This window comes from Epinephelus lanceolatus, chromosome 16 (genome assembly GCF_041903045.1).
Source record: "Epinephelus lanceolatus isolate andai-2023 chromosome 16, ASM4190304v1, whole genome shotgun sequence".
Taxonomy (NCBI): domain Eukaryota; kingdom Metazoa; phylum Chordata; class Actinopteri; order Perciformes; family Serranidae; genus Epinephelus; species Epinephelus lanceolatus.
This window is the reverse complement of record NC_135749.1, coordinates 8,742,501-8,763,559: the sequence shown is the minus strand read 5'-3', so window position 1 is coordinate 8,763,559 and position 21,059 is coordinate 8,742,501. Positions and strand designations below refer to the sequence as shown.

At 40.2% G+C, this 21,059-nt stretch overlaps 1 protein-coding gene and 1 long non-coding RNA gene across 3 annotated transcripts in view; one reads left to right on the top strand and one right to left on the bottom strand.

Moving 5' to 3' along the window:
* The window catches only part of phactr4a (phosphatase and actin regulator 4a), a 43,896-nt gene extending 40,400 nt beyond the window's left edge, over positions 1–3,496 (bottom strand). The window contains exon 1 of one of the 2 annotated variants that reach the window (XM_033636976.2): positions 3,147–3,496. The gene's annotated coding sequence lies outside the window, so the exon portion shown is untranslated. Of the gene's footprint in view, positions 1–2,218; positions 2,371–3,146 lie in introns of those variants that run through there. The other variant, XM_033636977.2, reaches the window with a different exon arrangement.
* Positions 3,497–10,917: 7,421 nt separating this feature from the next.
* LOC144467318 (uncharacterized) overlaps positions 10,918–21,059 on the top strand; it is a 47,168-nt gene continuing 37,026 nt past the window's right edge. Inside the window, exon 1 of the long non-coding RNA XR_013493587.1 lies at positions 10,918–11,052. This is a non-coding gene — a long non-coding RNA (uncharacterized LOC144467318). The remainder of the gene's footprint in view (positions 11,053–21,059) is intronic.

The following is a 21,059-nucleotide window of genomic DNA, read 5'->3' as shown; positions in this document are numbered from 1 at the left end:
GATAGTGCAAAAGAAACAAAGAAAGCACACAGGGATTTATGTTTGATTTCATTTCGACTGCACACATGTGTAAAGCGTGCCCTCTCCATGTTGTCAGATAGGCCAAATTAAAAGTTTAAAATACATTTAAAAAAAAAAAAAAAAAAAAAAATTGCAAACATGGTTTTAGTTTTTTCCAGTGTTAATTTCTAGATAATTCCAGTGATAGTTTTTCTTATAAGTTTGTTTTAATTAGTTGTTTGATGCTATAGAAAAGGAAGTCTGATGTCATGACTGGCAGCTATTTGTGCCAATCATTGTGCTAGCAATTATTCAATTCATTTCAATTCAAATCACTTTATTTATCCCTAAGGGCCAATTTAAAAGGGCATGACATTAGTGGCACTGCTTGTAATCTGTTGGGCAGCTGTATGGGTGGAAACTTGATACCGCGGCAATAGCTACTACGCAGACTGGCTCCAAATGACATCATCAGAACAAGAGGATGGCGGCCGAATCTGGGATATTTTTGGCTTCATTTTTGTACAGAGTAAGTGTAAATGCACTGTCCATCCTTATAATCCCAGAGTCTACGGTCTTGTTGCTTCACTCCGCGACGTCCCCAACAACACCCCTTAGCTTAATCCAAAATCACTGTTAACCACTGCCTCTCAGGCATATTGCTTGATTTTATTTTTTAAATAAAATTATAATTTTTCTGCATTTGAATTCACCTTAACCACTTACTTTCCACGATAGTGACTGATTTTTCACTCAGCAATAATCTGATGCTTCTTTTCTTTATAATTTTTCAAAGAAACAGCATAATTCTTCAAACGATGCTTTGAAAAACAACTCATTAGGAACTAAAGCATTGGTAACAGGGGTGTAATTCACTCTCATGAATAAAAGAATAAACGTGTGCTCAGGGAAGCCACAGAGAGGTTTGCAAACCACCAATGTCAACTGGCATCATACGAACTGCTTAAGCTCACTGCTACACTTGCTGCTTGTCATCTCAATAAAACACAAATAATGCACCTCATCTATTACTGCAACCACTCATCAAAGCCTCTCAGTTCACAGTGTTTATTCACATGAATTCAGAGCCAAGTCCAAGACACTTTCCGCTGTAATAATCTAAGCAAACCAAACTGTAAACAAACCTTGTTTATGTAGATTTTACTCAGCTGCAATGGAACCAAAGTGCTGTTTTATTATAACCGATTTGTGTTGCCAGTGCCAAAGCAAAGCAATAATAACTCCTCCTGAGACTGCTAAATGATGAATGAAACACTTTAGGAGATGTCAGAGATATTTCATACTCTCGCTGACATTATTCCTTTGAAAAGTCAATGTTTAAAATCAGCTTTGCTCTGTTTGGACTGCACTGGTAGTTCATAAATTTTACACAATCCTGTTTGTTCACTGTAAGCTCCCAATTAGCTCATTGAGAACTCCCTGTTCATTGGATAATAGGGCAGAACTCTGCAGAGCTGAGAGGAGTACAAACCGCCATTGGGCCAAGTTCATTCTGCAGACTTGGCAATCACTGAATGAAGAATCAAGCTGGACTTTGTTTGGGAGCGAGCGGCAGGGATCTCAATAAGCCACTGTCAACAGCTCGCTGATAATGGCGCACACATCTGATTATATAAGTCCCACACAGACCCACGAAGTTCATATGCTTGAACAACTTCATCTGAACTCTGTTTTATAGTAGCTTGTTTTAACAAATTCATCCACTTTAAATGTTTGTTTCCAATCTCTAATTATTCAGAAATCAGACTATACTTTTAAAAATCCTGAACAATGCTGTAAGTTATCATTTAAGAAGGAGTATCTAGGATCATATGTGCCAGACATTTTTTTTGCGATGTGCAGCAGTACAAGGTAAAACAGGCACAAAGATTCCAATCTTACAATTTTAAGAAATCATTCCTGGATATACACCAAAACTTGTTTCTGGGCAAAATGTCTACCTTTCCCACAATTTTAATTTAAAAAGTTTTCATACTCATAGGCTACTGCTTACTTTCAGACCAACTGAGCCAAAAGCATTACCTCTGCAGCTCAGGAAAACAGGTGGAAAGCTGCCACAGAAGGTGTTATTGTGAACGAGATTACAGTTACGAGCCACAGTCGCCTTCTAATTCCCACCATTTGAATCCAAATCAACGCCATTCCTCTGCACCATATCCGCATCAATTTATCAGCCTCATTCCAAAATGCTACCCACCTTTGTGTCTAGTTTGAGATGAAATTTACCAACACCTCTTCTGCTGATGAAGCGAGGTGTAATCCCCGTCAGATGAAACAATCCACTATGTGTATACAAAGCACAATAACATGACTGACCTGATTACAATGCTGTCTATCTAGAACAAATACAATAAAGCTGCAGCTCCCTTTGTCTTGCCTCTTTCTGAGAGACTGTGTGATGTCCTGTTGGGCGTATTGCTGCTTTCAGGCTGCGGTAAAAGCACTGGGTGCTTGTCAGAACAAGTAGACGGGCCTGTGAATGGAATGCAGAGGGAATGCTTCACAGAGAGGCAAGTTTCTACCCTGGCAGTCGAACTGTTGACACCTGAAGCCTCCCTTCAATCATTATACTTATCTTAAAATAATGTAAAGTTAATGCAGGAGCAGCCATGGGACTCAGTGACAACTAAAATTAGTTAAAATACTTTACTTACATAAGAATACAAATGTAAAGAATCTAGATTTTAACATTTACAGTGTTTAAGTGTCATGGAAACAACAGGCAGCCAACTAAAGGCCACAATAAGTCAGTAAGTAAGCATCGCCCTAGCTAGTGTTACATGTACAGACATAAGCTAACAGACAGGTACAGGTGGCGCATAACAGATGCTGATTGGGTAAAGGTAAGATACACTGCAACACAGTCTTTTCCACTGTTTTCCGGCCTCCTTGTGTATTTACCTTTCTTATTTCACCAACTGAGACTAGAGCTAAAGATAGAAACGCATTACAAAGAGCACTGCCATAATGCTAATCCTTGGCTGCTGCTAGCTACACTGAGTCACAGCCAGCAACAGGTAGCTCCTGCCCCTTTAGCATTAGCATTGTTAGCTCACATAAATTAGCTCGTTCTTGTCACTTTAGCTCAAAAAGCCCGTGTATTGTGGTACATAGAGGCTGCTCACCTTTTCTTGTAACCGCTTAACTTGAGTGGAAGTGTATCCAAAAGGCAGGAGACGTGTTTTGTCCTGTGTGTCGTTGATAACTCCCTGATTACTTTTGACACTTGTCGCTGCTGTCCATCACAGAGAGAAACCAAGGCGGAACTAGCTTCAATAACTACCTTCAGATCCAAACAAAGTCACAAAAGTAACTTTCAGGAGCGGGCGGAAAAAAGTAAAGCATCCAAACATCGCCTGGGTATGAAACAAAAGTGCCAAGGAGCCGTTAAATGTTGTAGCTAAATGTTTAACACTCTGCTGTCAAAAGGTGTTGCACGTTAACTCGGTAGGAAGATTAGAAACTGTTGCGCATGCGCACTCCGTAGCAGAGTGGCTGCCGCTCCCCCACCTAGAGAGTAAAATCTGAACCACACGCCACAGTCAAACCGCAGCGACCACGTGACCAACTGAGATCTCTCAATACCCCAACAGATGACTTCTCTTTGGTAAGGGTTGGTAAAGACTGTGGCTTTGGCATAAAAAAAAAAAAGTTAAGGTATTATTTAAGTTTGGCAACCACAGCCCTTGGTTAGAGGTAGAGACAGGTTCCATAAGCCATGTCCCCTCTCACCTGGGGTCATCATGCTCTTAAATAGAGATTTGAAACACTAAATAATCATTATAAAGTTAAGTTGCCTTATTTAATTGAATACAGTTAAAGTAAACATGATATAGACTAGACTCTAAATTGCTCGTAGGTGTGAATGTGAGTGTGAAAGGATGTTTGTCTCATGCGTCAGCGCTGTGATAAGCTGGTTATCAGTCCAGGTTGTACCCCACCTTTCACCTAATGTCAGCTGGGATAGGCCCCAGCCCTCTGCAACGCTGAAGAGGATAGGCTGTTACAAATAATAAATGAATGAATGAATAATATAAGATTTTTTTTTTTTCTGAAGATTTTTCACGTCTTCCATAATACACATAATTGATGACACATAATATGTGACAAATAATAATAATAATAGTAATTACTATTATTATGCATTTTATTTAAAGGCACCTTTCAGAGCATTCAGAGACACCTTACAAGACACAATTAAAAAAAACAAGCAGCAATGTGTCCATAGATCATAAAATCAAACAATTCTGTACTATACAATAAAAGTTAATAAAATAAAATGACTAGACAGAAATCACGATTACAAATATTAGGTATAAAATCAAATAAAATGCTTGAATCCTTGCACATCAATATTCATACAGAATGTCACTATTAATAAAATCACATAAAATGTCTCTTTCTAAAATTTCTGAAAAAATCTTGGTTTCAGTTTAAGTGCATTTGATCGCAAAACATTTGGGAATGTTAGTAACAATAATAACTTTATTTATACGGCACATTTCATGCAAAGATGCAGCCCAAGGTGTTTAACAAGACAAGGTAAGATGAAAATAAACAATGACAATAAAAAAGAAATAATACAGCAACAAGAAAACAAGCAAAAACAGTGTTGTCACAATAAAAAAACAACACTTTAACAATGATACCAGTAAAATCAATCCTAATTAAAAGCCAAATGAAAAAAATAGATCTACAATTTCTGTCTTAGCAATTCAAAGGGAGATTGCTGCTCTAAGATCTAAGGGGAGGGAGTTCCTCAATTTAGGGCCATAAAAACAGAAAGCAGCCGCACCAGAGTTCTTGTGGGATACTTAATTGGGAATCGTGGGAATAGTAGTGGAGGATCTGAGAGGTCTTGTCGTGACATAAAATGAAAGGCAGCTGCTGTTATATGAGGGTGCTAGATTTTGCAAGGCTTTGTAGATAGGTAGAAATAGTTTAAAATCAATGATTAAAGGCACAGGTAGCCAGCAGCGGTTGTGGGTGGATTAATGGAGGAGCCTAACACTCACAGACCAAGGGGGACAAAGTCAGAGCCCCCCTGGCCTTCACCTCCAAAATGTGCACTCAAGTTAACACGTGCTACAAGGAAGAGACCCAAAATGACCACAAAGAGACAAAACATAACTACAAATAGATGCAAAACAGCTGTGAAAGGGTCACATAAAGACTCAGAAAGGGCAAAGCAACCGCAAAGAGATGCAAGGCAGCTGCAAAGAGACACAAAGAGACTTACAACAGCTACAAAAAGGAGCAAAACAACCACAAAGTGACACAAAATGACCACACAAAAAAAATGAAACTGACTACAAAAAGATGCAAAGCAACCAGGAAGTGGCAGAGGATTACCCCAAAGAGGCACATAACAGGATGCAAAGCAGCTGTACAGACAGTTACAACTACGAAAAGGAGCAAAACAACCATGAGACACAAAAAAACTGCAGAGATGCAAGGCAGCTGCATAAAGACAGGAAAAAAGGAAACACTTCGCACATCTATTAAACAAGACAGGTGTATTAGAGAGAGAAGACCAAAAAGTTGCAAAAGGACTCCCGCATACTGTCTAATTTGCAATATATCATTTATTTGCAAAGCTTTGGTAGACCTTCATCAGATGAAGGTCTAGTACTGAAATATATAATTTATTTTTGCCTTCATCAGGCAAACCTCATGAAGGTCCATTACCAAAACGTTGCAAATAAATTATATATTGCAAGTTAGACAGTGTGCGGGTGTCCTTTTGCAGCTACATAGAGACAGAAAGAGACTTACAACAACTACAAAAATGGGCAAAACAACCAATTAGAGGCACAAAACAACTACAAAGAGATGCAAAGCAGCTGCAAAGAGACTTAATACAATTACAAAAAGGAGCAAAACAACCACAAAGAGACACAAAATGACCACAAGATATTGAAAATGACCACAAAAAGACACAACAAAACTACAAAGAGATGCAAAGCAGCTGCAAAGAGACTTAATACAACTACAAAAAGGAGCAAAACAACCACAAAGAGGCACAAAATGACCACAAGATATTGAAAATGACCACAAAAAGACACAACAAAACTACAAAGAGATGCAATGCAGCTGCAAAGAGACTTACAACTACGAAATGTAGCAAAACAACTACAAAGAGACACAAAATGACCACAAAAAATGAGTATGACTACCAAAAGATGCAAAACAACCACAAAGAGATGCAAAACAACAACAAAAGGCTCAACAACTATAAAGTTTGTGTGTCTAACTCCCATGTAGGAGGTGGTGGGGCTATCTTCATGTCTGTGACCAGGGGCCCACTGTCTCACAATCCACCCATGAGTGCAGGGGTGCACTCAATGCGATCTCTTTTTTGTACTAATCAAAATTCTGGCTGCAGCTTTCTGACTTAGCTGTAACTTTTTAGAGAGAGGCCAGGAAAAAGGAGAATTGCAGTAATCTAAGCATCTTGTGAAAAAGCAGGCATCAGCATTTCAGCATCATTATGAGTTTAAAATGGTCTATTTTTGGCAATGTTCCTCAGATGAAAAAGTTATGTGATGGTGTCAGATGTGTTAGAACTATCAATATAACTGAGATTTTGGCTGAAAGGTGAAAAATACTGATTCATGTGGGTGAAGATTTTGTCTTATCAATAGTTATGTTTGCTGTTTAAATGCACTGCTCTGTATATTTTGAGTCTAAAACAACTCTGAAGCTTGAGTTATGCATCGTCCTGTCTGGATAAGGCACAGCAATCAAAAGTTTGAATACTGTGATCTCTCCTGGTCATTCAATGAACTACATGCTGTGAGCACAGTGGCTGTTTGTAGGTCGTACACTATAGATCAGAGACAGAGATTTGCCTGCCATCTGCTGGGCTGGTAAAGACCCTGTCACTGAGTGTAGACATAAAGTTTCTGAACAAGTCTGGAAACAAAAACTCAATCCAAGAATCATCTGAATATTGTCGCTCACGTTACCCCAGGAGTAACTACAACCAAAGTTATTGTTTTATGTCCAACTATTTCCTGTGACATTCAAATGTATTAATCAAACAAAGAACAAAACAATAAAAAAAACTTATTTCAGATCCTTTTACAGACACTTCGCTACTGTTTGCAGTAATCCAAGAACAAGGTGTTGATGCCAGAGCTGATACTGCAGCAGCTCAATTCATGTTAGCCAGCTAAAATTTATGTGCCCTTTGTTTGCCTGGTATAAGGAAGTAAACACACCATACACACAGCGCTGCCTGCTGTGAGAATAGCTGCCACAGCCATTCCCAGTCTGAAGTTGTTTTTCTGCCGAATACTCTGCTGAACAGCTCTCTGAGAGAGGAATGTGGTCTATGAAGGAAAAGTCATACAAAAGCAAGCCTGCCATTGACCTTTAGGTGGACCCAGTTTAGTCTAACTGCCCCAGACAGGGTTTGGCCCCTTGCACTGTGTTTAATTATAGTAACCCTTTCATGATTTGATCCCAAAGTGTTATTCCTGGGTCACTGGTCGAGACTGGTGGAGGTTTATGACACTGGGAGGGATCTCTTATTATTAGAGTGTTGAGATATTAAAGTATGGACCTATTGTTCCCGTGTTTTTGTGTCTAAGTGACCAATAGATGCAACAGTTTTTGGAACTGGTCCAGTATTGAATGAGAGTGTTGCAGCAAACAGCGCCAATACAGGCTGCAATGTAACGTTAATGGGCAATTGTGCACCGTCAATTTACATCCAGTAAAAGTGCTTGTCTTTGCCACTAACAGGCTCAGATTATTATTTTAAGTGTTTGATGACATTATGTAAAGTATCCTAAAGAGACAGACCTTTGTGTTAAATGGTAAGATCCTTTGTTTAACTAGAAACAGCCCTGAAATGTTTTTCACCAAACTGACCAGACTCCATTTAAAAAAACAGTAATTTTATCATTGTAGAACACACTGCATTTAAGGTCGACAGGAACAATATAATACCCACAAAAGCAATTCCTGGTTCATCTTTCCACTGCTTCCACAAGCACCAACTTGAACTTGAACTTGATTCACAAAATTAGATTTAAAAATGTACTTGCTCTATACAAGCTTAAATTTGCATTAACTAGTCCATACCCATTGAGTGCACAGTTGCCCACGTAGAGTTTCACATGGTGTGTGTGAGGCAGATTTGTTCCTCATGAGGAGAGGCATCTCTGTGCAAAGTTTCATGTCTCTACGACATATGGGGCATGAGATATGCCCCTTCAAAGTTTGCAATTTCAATCGGTTGCTATAGCGCCCCCCTTTGGCCAATTGATGTAATATTGCTTCATTCGCATCCTCCCATGACCCTCTACCACTGTGCCAAATTTCACATGGACTGACCAAGTCAGTGAGGAGAAAAACATGGAACAGACACACACACACACACACACACACACACACACACACACAGACAGACAGAGTTTTTGTCATTATATAGTAAGATTCAAATGGAGTCTGGTGGGTTTGACAATGGCAATTTTGTGGCAATTTCAAAGTTAAACAAAAAGAATCTTATTCTTTAACAAGAAGGTCTGTCTCTGTAGGGATCCTTTCCATAATGTTGTGGGACACTTAAGATAATAATCTGAGCCTGTCAGTGGCAAAAACAACTTTTAGTGGACCTAAACTGACGGTGCAGCTTGCTTTGCCGCTGCCGTCTGCAGCAGTCTCACACAATACTGGACCAGTTTAAAAGATCGTTGTCTCCATTAGCCACTTGGTGTCAAAAACATGGAAGAATAGGGTCCAGGTTGAAAAATAAGTTACCCTTTAAGATTCAGGGAAAATAAGAGATGATATACTGTAGCTGTGAACGCAACATACTGAACATACACAGGCCTACAGTGTGAAATTGTTGCATTTAATTGGCAAATGTTGATCACATCTAATGAATGTATCATGCCCCAGCAATGCATTTCAAACAACACATAACCTCTATCATATACTTTGTTTTACAAAAGAATTCAGAGCTGATTTTAACACTCTACTCATCACTTAAAAAGCATTCAGTGTTGGTTTTTTATATGCCAGAGTGCACCCTAATCACCCATTAAATATTCTTGTTTGGTTCCACTTGTTTAAAAGGGAGACAAAGCTCAGCAAAGGACCCACTCATTATACTTGCCAATTCTGTCTCTATGTCTAAATGTCACACAAAATCCAGTCCTTTTAACCTTATGTGTATTTATTTATTTATTTTGCATTGTTGCATCATTTCCTAAATGTTTTATGATACTATCATTATTTTCATGTAGCGTTTTTGTGGTTTTATGACTCTGTAATGTGGTGAAGATATATACAGTGCAGGCAGGACAGTTGCACTGGGGTGAGGAGGTGAGGGGGCCCATAGAGAGTGGGCCCTCCAACTGGATGTTAGGCAGAAAATGTGCCCTTTTGATTCATTCAAATTACCACCTTGGAAATATGCCTGTGTTCAAAGAAAAATTCACATTTAATTAAAAATGGTGCCATGTGCTGTATATGCCTCTGAAAAGGCAAACCCACCTCCATCATGTTTTTTCTTTTTTTTTTTTAAATAGTCTGTAGCGATCTATAACAAAATATGTAACAAAATATAAAATATAATGCTTATTCTACATACATATATAACTATACATAAGGTTTAACAAACTGTTCAATTAAAGAACAGTATTTTTGTCCTATACACATACGCAATGATGCCTTCTAGGTGATATGTATGTCATTGTTTAGTGTCAAGTCTCTGTATGATCATGTGACGATAAGATTATACGGTAGCTAGCTTAGGTGCATATGGTCATAATTGTGACCGGTGGGATAATTTGTTGTATCTACCCTTTATTGACTGAATTAACATTGTCTTTTGATGACTGCATCTCCTATGTAGTTATCAAAATTCGTTAGATGATGGAAGAGAAGGGCGGTGAGGGGGCAACACATTCTCATCCCTAGCTGTCACATACTGCTGCTATGTCAGTGGCTTTTGACATTCACATATTATGTGCTAGGTATCCTTCTGCGTTTGCTGTTGATGTTCCAGGACACGCTACCAACTCCAGGACATCAACAAAAGCAAATGGTTGAGTTTAGGCAACAATAGCACGTGGTTAGGTTTGGAAAAAACACATCTTGGTTTGGCATTTGGGAAGACTTGGCTCCCAGGTGAAAGTCCCGGCTTTGTTGGACCCAACCATCGCCCCACTCACCCACCCTTTACAGACTTTCCTGCTCCTTACTACATCGTTACCAGCAAACCACAGTGACAGTATTCTATGACTTCAGAATAAGAACACCCTGAAGGGGGAGGTCATAATCACTGATAAAGTTGTTTCTATCATGATCTGTTTGCATAAGTTCAGCATATGTATTAGAAAGCCTGCCTGGCAAATGGCCTGTCTATCCCTCATAGTCTATATCTCACCCATCGCTATCACAATCACTGAAGACAGAATCTTTTTTTTAATTTTTTTTATTTTGATGGACAACTGTATGGCTGTATGCATTGCCTGGGCTGTCACCTAGACCCCACATATCCGAAAAACTAAAAAATTAACAGTAGAGTAGAAAGTTAGGTAGAATAACAACGATGTTTGTATTACTGTTGTTGCCGTCAATATGTTCACTAATTCTGTGACCACACTGAATAAAGTTGAGTATTTGCAAATGCACATATCAATACTAGATACTGGGGTAAAACAATGTGTACCAAAATCACTGTCCTATCTTTATATTAATGTAACCCAGGTTATTTAAAGTGGTTATAAAGTTTACATAATTTCGATTTGCCCTTGAATGCATCCTGAGCCAGTTTCCGGTAGACACCCTTGGCTGCGCAAAATGGCGGCGGCGGAACATACAGCTGAGCAGGTGTCTAAGAAAAGCGTAATTAGACCCGGAGAGGTAAGATAACTTAACGAAAATTGAAGTGAGTTTGAGAAGAGTTGGCAGAGTTGCTAGTGACAGCGCTACTGAGTGCTGTTACCCTTTGGAGGAGGTTTTCACCGTGAAAAGCTGCGTTGGGTGTGGTCTCCAATTAATGTGGATATCCTGGTGAGTTAGCTCATTAGCCCGGGAAAGAATCCTTTGTGGAATATGTAAGCGATATGCCATTTCATTTCAATGTGTTTAGAGTAAAAAACAGTCAGGATATTATGTGTGAAATGAAGTTATGTGTATACTGTGACCGGTATAAAGGAGCTGTTTAGCCGCCCACATTGTTGGCTGAATTGCAGCCTAGATGCTGGAGGCTAAGCTAAATGCTACATCCATAGCCGCTGCTCACAAGGTAATTATGTGTAGTTGTAATGTATTAAGTTAATATGTGTGCGCTGTTAAAACTGAACGCAGTGTGTGAAATGTGGAGGTTTTTGTGTACTTGTGTCATTTTTAAAATACCTTGAAAAATAATATTTAATGGACTTTGGAGACAGGTCAGTTATAAACGTTTCTTATTGCAATAATTGTAGGATTTCATAATGCGTGGCAGGAATTCACTGCCACCAGGTCAGAGCCGTCAAATAACGACAGGGTGCCGTTTTTTCAAAATACAATGAGTTAGTAGCATAATTGAAAATGACACAATTCATAAAATTGGGCGAAAGACTGCAACAGGGAACCCTTACCACCCACCAGTGCACCCAACAAAAGGCTTCCACAATTATCCACCGTAAACAGTTCAAAACAGGACCAGACTTCTGACTAAAGGCACACCAATGAACATGGCAGCTGTCACCCTCTACTGGAGGCACTGCAATTTACACACACAGTTTTTCCAACTGCATACACACATAAAAAATATTGAAGGTACATAACTCGCCCAGTCAGCGAAACACCCACTTTCTTTTGTCTGTCTTTTGTCTCTGAAACCCTGAGCCCCCCCTGCCTGCTATCAGGCACACCTGTTGCCAGATAAGTCAATCAGTCGCAGTGCTTAGGGTGTTTCTCAAAGTCAAGGATCCTTCCTTGGGAGGACAGGTCCTCCCAAGATAGGATCCTGCAGAGGCAAGGCAAGAATTCTCCCTAGCATTCAGTGAACACACATTGGAACAGGCTAACAAGTGTCCCCACGTGATCATCATTAACCCTCAGCAGACTGAGGGGGTTTCAGTTACCGTGATAATTTTGACACTCTAATGTTGTACATTTTTAAACAAATGTATCAGTATTGTCAGAATCACATGACTTTTAGGGAGAATATATTTCTGGATCATATTTAAGAGTAAGTCGAGTAATGTAAAGTAAAGACAACAGCTGTAAAGGTTCTACATTATCATTTATTAAACAGACTCACACACAGAATCACTCTGTCATTTCAAAGTGATCCATATTTTCTGTGTGTGTCACCACACACTCTGCTACAATAACATGAATAGCAGATCTGATCTGATGAGCTGCGCTGCTCTGAAACAGCTGACTGCATAATCCTCTGAAATATGTTCACCTCAAAACAAATGAGTGATGCTTTGACCTGCAGGATATTCTAATATGTCTACTCTGGCCGTTCTCCCCGCAACTCCCCCCAAAAATACTCCTAATGAAGCTGACAGAATGAGAGCAATTATCATGTGGTTATCATGTGAATGGTGGGGGTAGGGGACACTAAGTGCACCTTTTCTGCTGTGAATGATTAATTTAAATCTTATGTTTTATCTAAATCACGTTATTTCAAAAAATCTCATGTGGCAGTGGACACATTGGAAAGTGTAAATTATGAAGTTTCTGTCAATATTTTTTTTTCACGCTTGTATGATAAAAACTCAGGTGGAGACATTACTCCAAATAAATTACTAATTTAAATCATGCCGAGGACCGACCTTCCGTCCGGTCACTGTTGTGACCAATGGGATTAAATAGGTCAAAGACTGCAAATCAATCAGTGTGCTCCAGTCCCATTTTTCTCTTGGAATGTCTTATCACTTCTCAACAACATTTAACTTTGTCTTTGGATAAACACTCGTAGTCATCTAAGGTTCAAGGAATCCACCCAAGCACCTTTAAAATAGACTGAGCTGGACCCAGACTATGAAAACAGATTTACAGTGTTAATTAAGAAGTCCAAACACATCCTTCTGACTAGCCTTCAAGAATAATCCCCAGTAGTAGTATAGTAGCCACAGAAACATGTTGTTCTTGACCATGTTGTGTACGTGTCCCCTTATTCTAGTATATTTCCACAAGGCAGATTTCATCTCATGTTTCCTCTTAAATGAATAATTTGCCAGTCAGCGTTGTGATCTTGCATGCAACACCCTCCTATTAAACTTAGAAACAGTGAACAAACAGAGGAAACCGGCGTCACTGAACCCTGAAAAGACTAACTATAAATATGCTAGATAGTCTGGACCTTTCACGGTGAATAGAATCTGCACAATGCATGTGCTGTTTGATTAGCTACACCCACGTCTTCAAATCTATAATTAGTTAGCAGAATTATATAAAGTTTTTGTTGTGTCTCTTTTTAGCGCTTATTTCCTGTGTCAAATTTGATCTGACTCTAAAATCTATGGAAGAGAAGAAAAAAGTGCTAATTTTTTATCTGCTCAGCGACCTCAGAACATTACTGATTAATAGATATCTGATAGGTTTATGCTGCTCTCCACACAAAGCTATGATTCAGATGAAGCATATCTGATTTTACTGTAAACGATAAGTTTGCACATTGTCTCCCATGTCTGAATGCGTTTCTACAGTCCACAGACACAGGCAAGCAAAGCGTTAATGTGCTTAAATGTGTTAGCCTTTTCATCAGTATGTTTCCAGGCCTTTTGCCCCTGTGTATGCTCACATCCCTACTTACAGCAGGTCTGGGAAAATAGCTGCACATACTATTTGGAAACCCAAGTAGACATGAAGTTTTTGGCTGCTGTCTGAGGAGGATGAGCTTCTAAATGACAGGATCCACATCCTGCTCGATTTCTGCCCCAACCAGGACTCCACAAAGACAGCACGCAGGTGCAAGGTATGTAATTCCATCTTGCACTGCATCAAGCAGAGCAGATGTGTGTCGTAGATTTAGCCACAGCTGCTTGATTAAAAAGCATCTTCAATACATTTACTACTGTTTTAGATGACTGATCAGTACAAGGCTGTGACTGCATTCCCATCCCAAAAACATAGAGGCAGCTCTACCCAGGCTGTGCTCATGCACTGTTCAAACATTCTCCTGCAAAGAGTAATGCGCTGAAATGTATCCCAAATAATCATGTGCAGGGGATTTGTGTACAACCCCATGTATTTGGGAAGGCTGCAATCATGTGCAATGTGCTGACAGGAGGAAAGAAGGAAGCTGTAACATAAGGAGGGACTTTGGGGTGGTGGATGGGTCATAAAACACAAGACTGTCCCCTGGGACTTTCCCCAGGAAACTGGTGTTTGTAACTGTGAAATCTTTGAGTGAACTTTGAGTCATTTTGAGGTCACCTCCGTAACTTATCGTTAGGTACTTAACTTAAAATTAGGTATGTAACGTCATTCATGGGGTGCTAATTCATAGGATGATGTGCTAACTGTTGTATGAGGATACATTGCTCAACCAGGTTTGTCCATCTGGATATCCTGGTGATGATAGGTCATCCAGATGGACAAACTTGTTTCACAAGTAAAGAATTAGCCCAATACCAGTACTATGGTGTATTAATCTGAACACTGCTTGGTAGGGGTGTAATGGTACACAAAAATCACGGTTTGGTACGTACCTCGTTACACAAGTCACGGTTAGTTTTTTTTTTTTTCAGTACAGTAATGAAAAAAATAAACAACTATTAAATATCTTTTACTTATTGGTAACCTTATTAAAACATACCATCACAGCAGTTAACTCTTTTTACCCAATTTTTGAATGAAACAAATATATATAAAATCCTGCTTTTTCACATTGTTTGAATGAAAATAGAAATATAAAAGTGAAAAATGTACATGGGGCCCCACTTCACCCACCAAGCCATCGACGCCCCCTGCTTGGAGAACGTTTAAGGACAGAGTGAGGTTTGTCAGTCTCCTGCTTGAGATGCTGCATGCCCAGCGAAGCTTTACTTCACCCAGTTAAAACCCTGAGCAAACCAGATGATGATAAAGAATCTCCAGTGGTGGAAACAGCAGGCAGTCAATACATCTGTGATGTGCAACCGCATTGACAGAGAGCCCAAAGATGATGTTGATTCACCTCCAGTAGACACAGTTGACAGAGCTTCAGCCCTCATGGGCTCACCAGATGTAGCCTCAGCTACCAGTGACAGACTGAAATGGTGGTGGTTCAGAGGCTGACAATGATGAAGCTGCACTCACCTCCACCTGTATTGAAGCTTCAACCGCCTCTGCAACGACTGACCTGTTTAATGCCATTTCAGCTGACAATGGTACAGCAACAGCTGAGGAAGTCACAACTGCACCAAACATGACTGAATCAGTTGAAGATGTAGTCAATAGTTTCTCTGCTAGTAAAGCTCCTTCTGCGCCTTTTTTAGCTGACTCCACTGATGCTCACATGTGCACTAGAGAAAAAGGTTTAAAGGAGAAGTCCGGTATTTTGCACTTTGAGCCCCATTTCTGGGTTTTTATGATGAAATAGGGTGGTTAAGACCAAAATTGTGACCATTGCTCTTCTGAGAATCTGGCTTTCCCCCCTGCCTGGCTTAACACTGCTGCCTATGGCAGGGGTGCCCAAAGTCCGGCCCGCGGGCCAAATGCAGCCCTTCAACCGTTTTTAAACGGCCCGCGGCTTGTCGCTAAAAAAAAATACTATTTGTGGCCCGCCACGTGGTATTGGTTAATCAAACAAGTTCAGTTTGTAATTTTTCTGTTCACCTCACGATGGCAGCACTGTCACACAGTTTGTGGTTTGTAGACATGCAAAGTAGGACATCAGGTAGGAACCATGCAGGTGGAACTAATGTTTTCCTATGTAAACAGAGGGTAATCAAGGTCAGAGCATCTTTGGTAGCAGACCTAGCAGACATGGCCACTGCAAATAAGCGAAAAGTTGACAGCGAGGGTCGCCGCTTTAACGAGCGGTGGAAACTGGAATACTTCACTGAAAGCCAAAACAGTTGTGTTTGTCTCATCTGCCAAGAGACTGTCACTGTTACGAAGGAGTTCAATGTGAAGGGGACTAAGCATAATTCATACCGGCAGCTGTGCAGCAGTGAACAAGAGGACAAAGTGAAGCAACTCGAAGCTAGCCTAGCCTCCCAACAGCGGCTTTTTACTCAGGCCAAGGAGTCAAGGAAAACACCACCAGGGCCAGTTATGAAGTGGGGATGCTTATTGCAAAACATGGAAAGCCTTTTACTGAAGGTGATTTTGTGAAAGATTGTGTGCTGAAGATGGTGGATAACATTTGCCCTGAAAAGAAGCAGGAGTTTAAAAATGTGTGCCTTGCTCGCAACACAATGTCCTCAGACATCAAGAGACAAGTCAGCAGCAGAGGGGCGAATTTTGACTTTTTCTTGCCTGCGATGAAAGCACCGACATCACTGACACGACTCAGTTGCTTATTTTTTTGCGAGGAATTGATGATAATATGAACATTACTAAAGAACTGCTTGATCTCCAGAGTCTTAAAGGCCAGACCAGAGGAGTGGATTTATTTCAGTCCCTCTCTTCAGTTGCTGATGACATGAAATTCCATGGAGAAAACTGAGCGGGATAGCAACGGATGGCGCTCCCGCAATGGTGGGTGAACGAAGTGGATTAGCCTCGCTGATATGTAACAAAGTCGGTGAGCACGGGGGCAATGCCATTAAACTCCACTGTATAATTCACCAGCAGGTCCTGTGTGCTAAATGTCTTAAATTTGAACATGTTGTGAAACCGGTAGTGAAAACTATAAACTTCATTCGTGCTAAAGTGCTGAACCACCGCCACTTTCAGAAGTTTCTCCTGGACATGGAGGCAGAGTATGGAGATGTGATTTACCACAACGATGTGAGGTGGCTTAGTCGGGGGTCTGCGCTGCAACGGTTCTTCTCTCTCAGGAGGGAGATTGAGCAGTTTTTGGCTGAAAAGGGGCAGCCAATAGGAGAACTATCGGATCCTGCCTGGCTGGCAGATTTGGCGTTTCTGACTGACATCTCGAAGAATTTGAATGTGCTTAACACCAGCCGGCAAGGGAAAGATGGCGTGATCAGCCAACTATACGCACACATCAAGGCTTTTATGACCAAACTCCAGCTGTTCAAAAAACACCTGTCACAAAGAGAGCTCAACACCGCACACTTCCCCACACTGCGAGAGGTAATGGACAGATTTCCACGGGAAAACTTAGGTGCTCAAGTGGGAAAATATGCAACAGAGATAGATCGCATTTCTCTCTGCACAGTTTAATGGATGCTTTCAGGATTTTGCTGTCATTGAAAAGGACATACTCCTTTTCTCATCTCCCTTCTCTGTGGATCCCGATGATGCCCCTCATCACCTGCAACTGGAGCTCATTGAGCTGCAGTGTCATGATGAGCTGCGCAGCCGACACCAGCAGCTCTCGCTTGTGAACTTTTATCAGCAGCTGGATAAGGACAGGTTCCCTGAAATACGGGCATTTGCCAAGAAAATGCTGAGCTTGTTTGGGTCAACGTACATGTGTGAACAGGCCTTCTCTGTTATGAACCTGAACAAGACTGCTTGAGGTCCAGATTAACTGATTCCCACCTATGTGACATTTTACGCATCACAACCACCGCTCTCAAACCAGACCTGACATGTTTGCTGCAGTCAAGATCCCAGTTTCACCCAACTCATCAGTCCCGGTGAGTTGCCTGTCTTGTTGAGAAATATTTGCTGTGTTATTGATGAGCCGCTATGAGACGTGAGATCAATGACATGTGTTGTATTGTTTTTGTTGATAACTGAAGGTTTTATATTTCGTGTTGATATTTCAGTTAACAGTTCAGTGCACTTGAGCTTTTGGCACTTCTAAAATTGGACTTTGAACAACTGTTTATTGAAGACCTGTGTAAGTTATGGGGTAGTTATGTTAAAGGAGGCTACTGCATACACTTCTAATTTAAATTGTAAATATTCTTATTTTGTATTGTTATAATTGATTTTATTGTGACACAATAACGTTAATAACAATAATAATAATAATAGTACAATATTCACAATTTATTTTTCTCTGATAAGTTGCTTATTTCATGTTGTTTCATAATTCATGTCAGAGTGCTGTGCCTTTGCAGATGTGCAAGAAAGGCTTTTTTGTTATTAATTATTGATAACCTGTTGAACTATTGATTTAAGGACTAACATGGCACATAACTGACATAATTCCCTGTCAAATCACCCAGGAAAAGTATAACAACAATAATGTTTCAGTAGCCTTATTCAATGTTCAATCGGCACTGTCATTGTCATTTGATTTATGAACTCTAGATTTAGCAACATTGCACATAGACTTTCATTACCACCAAAATAACAACATGAGTTGATTAATGATATTGATGAGATATTAAAGTTTTTTGACTTAATTGTGTTACAGGCTGTTGGTGGGGCAGAACCTTCTATTTTCAAAGCTCCAGTCAACTTCTGTCAAGGACAGGCCTTCCTCCTCCAGTGATGTCAGTATGCCTTTGCATATCAAACAAATTGCTACTTCTACTAGTAGTAGTGGTACTGCTTCTACTATTTATCCTGTACATTTTTTGATTACTTACGACTTCTATATGCCTTTTGCTACATAAACCATTCAAATGTCAAAACATTTAGCTCTGTAAGGATTTACAGAGGTTTCTGTCAATATGTTGGATGTTTTTGTATTTTCAGCATTTTCTTTCATTTCAGCATCCACACGCATTTTCCACAGGAAATGCATTTTCTAGTTAATGTTGTTGTTACATTCAAATGTTCCTTTGCTTCACTTTTCAACAGCCAGACAATTATCCAACGGAGATGTCTGAAATGGATGCCAGCATGTCTTCAGTCATGGAGGACCCAAAAGACATGAGCTTTAGCCTCAGTCAGCAGTCAACGTCAAGTACCACCTGCAGTTCAGTGTCAAGTCCCTCAGAAACTCCAGGGGAGTGGGATGAAAGAAAATGGAGTGTGAACGAGTCCAGCCTCATGAGACTATTCAGAACCTGTCGTAAGTGCGGTGTACCCATCACTGACAAGAGTCACAACATCTGGCAGCCGAATAAAGGTGGAATGGACATGTATGAACAGTGATCATGACAAGTGGGCATCATGTCCTGATGCAAGAGGAATGGGTCAGAATAACCTGCTTGTATCTGCTGCAACACTTTTCACTGAAACTACATTTACAGAAGTACATGAGTGGGCCAGACTGCTAAACCTACAACTCATCAAGAGATCGCAATACTATTCCGTTCAGTCAGTCTACCTCATTCCTGTAATACACTTTTCATACAAAGACCATCAATAAAACCTCATGAGGCGGCGTTTGAAAGAAAAGGCTGAAGGCAAGTCAATTAAGCTATGTGGGGATGCCAGGTCTGACTCACCAGGTGAGTGTTTTTTTGTTTCATGGTAATTTTATTCAACAGATTCATTTCAGCTTGACTCTGTTGAAGAGGTCATACATTTTGAATTGTTACAGGTAGGCCTAAAATATTTTTGTTCTAGTTATAAGACCATACTGGTCGACTGAAGTAGATGGAAAAACATAATCCAGAATTTGTTTTCCCATACCTTGTAGGATCAAAGAGGATTGGGTTGAACATCAAGGGATGTAGATATCTATTGCTCATTCCTTATTCTTCTCTCTTTTCAATGTGTAGGTCACTGAAGCTAGCAGTTCAGTCATCATGGAGTCCCAAGGTTTTAGGAGGGGTCTAAAAAAGCTTGTCTTTACTGAAGGACTGGACATAGATCTCATCACCACAGATTGGGCCCCATCAGTAAGAAAAATCAGGGAGGAATTCAAAAATATCCACCACGAATTAGATCCGTGGCATGTTTCAAAAGGTAATTAGTTTTATCAAACCAGTTTGTATTGTGGCTGACACAATTACCATTGTCAAAACAAGATTAAAAACATCACTTTTCTGTAAATCTTTTGCCGACCTGTGCTAAAACGTCCGTACATTAGGACAGCATGTTACACTGGGAAGGAGAACCTTTATATTTGCCACACACGCACTTGCATTTCTTCAACCTATTTCTGTATTTCGTTCTGATTGTACACAGGCATTAAAAAGAAACTTGTAACACTCGTCAACAAAAGGGACAACCGGGACCTGCAGGGCTGGCTTCGCTCGATCCTCAATCATTTTTGGTTCACTTGCTCATCTTGCGGTGGGAGTGCAGAGGTAATTTCCCTAATATATTGACGGCATGGAAGATATGCATAGATAACATAAAACGCCAAAATGCAGTCGCAAGACAATCCAATAGTCTTACAAGTAATCTTAAAATATAATCTTTTCTGTAGGAACTGAAACGACGGTGGACCTCACTCCTACACCATATATGTGGGGAGCACACATGGAAGCAAGACAGCAAAAAGTGGGCATGCCCTCACCCTGCCCTAAGCCCATATGAGGAAAGGAATAAGCAATGGCTCCACCCAGATTCCCGAGAAGTCAGGGGTCTACTGTCAATTGTCAAAGATAAAAGACTTCTGAAAGACCTTGAGCAGATGACTCACTTTAAACATACTGGTACATAGCTTTATGAAGCATATCTATGCAATATCACACAAGCATGTTAGAAATTCTATTGTTACAGGGCTTTGTTCACCTAGGTAATAGCTCTCACTGTCTAATAAATGACGTTCATTTGCAGGTTCTGTGGAGGTGTACCACAATGTTATGCTGAAGTATTTGCCTAAACGATACCATGGTAGCCCGAACACAACTAGCCATCCTGGACAACAACTACAATGTAGGCAGAGAGCAGGCAGTGACTTCACAAGGTATTGTGAGAGATTGTAAAAGTGGGCCTTTAATACTTTATCCAATTATTTTTATGTAATAATAAATAACTAATGTTCTGTTTACAGGGATTCCAAGATTCAGTCTGTCATTCACTAAACAGCGCAAGGAATGGGTGGCAAAGAAAATCTACGAGCTTACAAGTCAGTACTTCACCAACCACCTGGTGGAATGTGT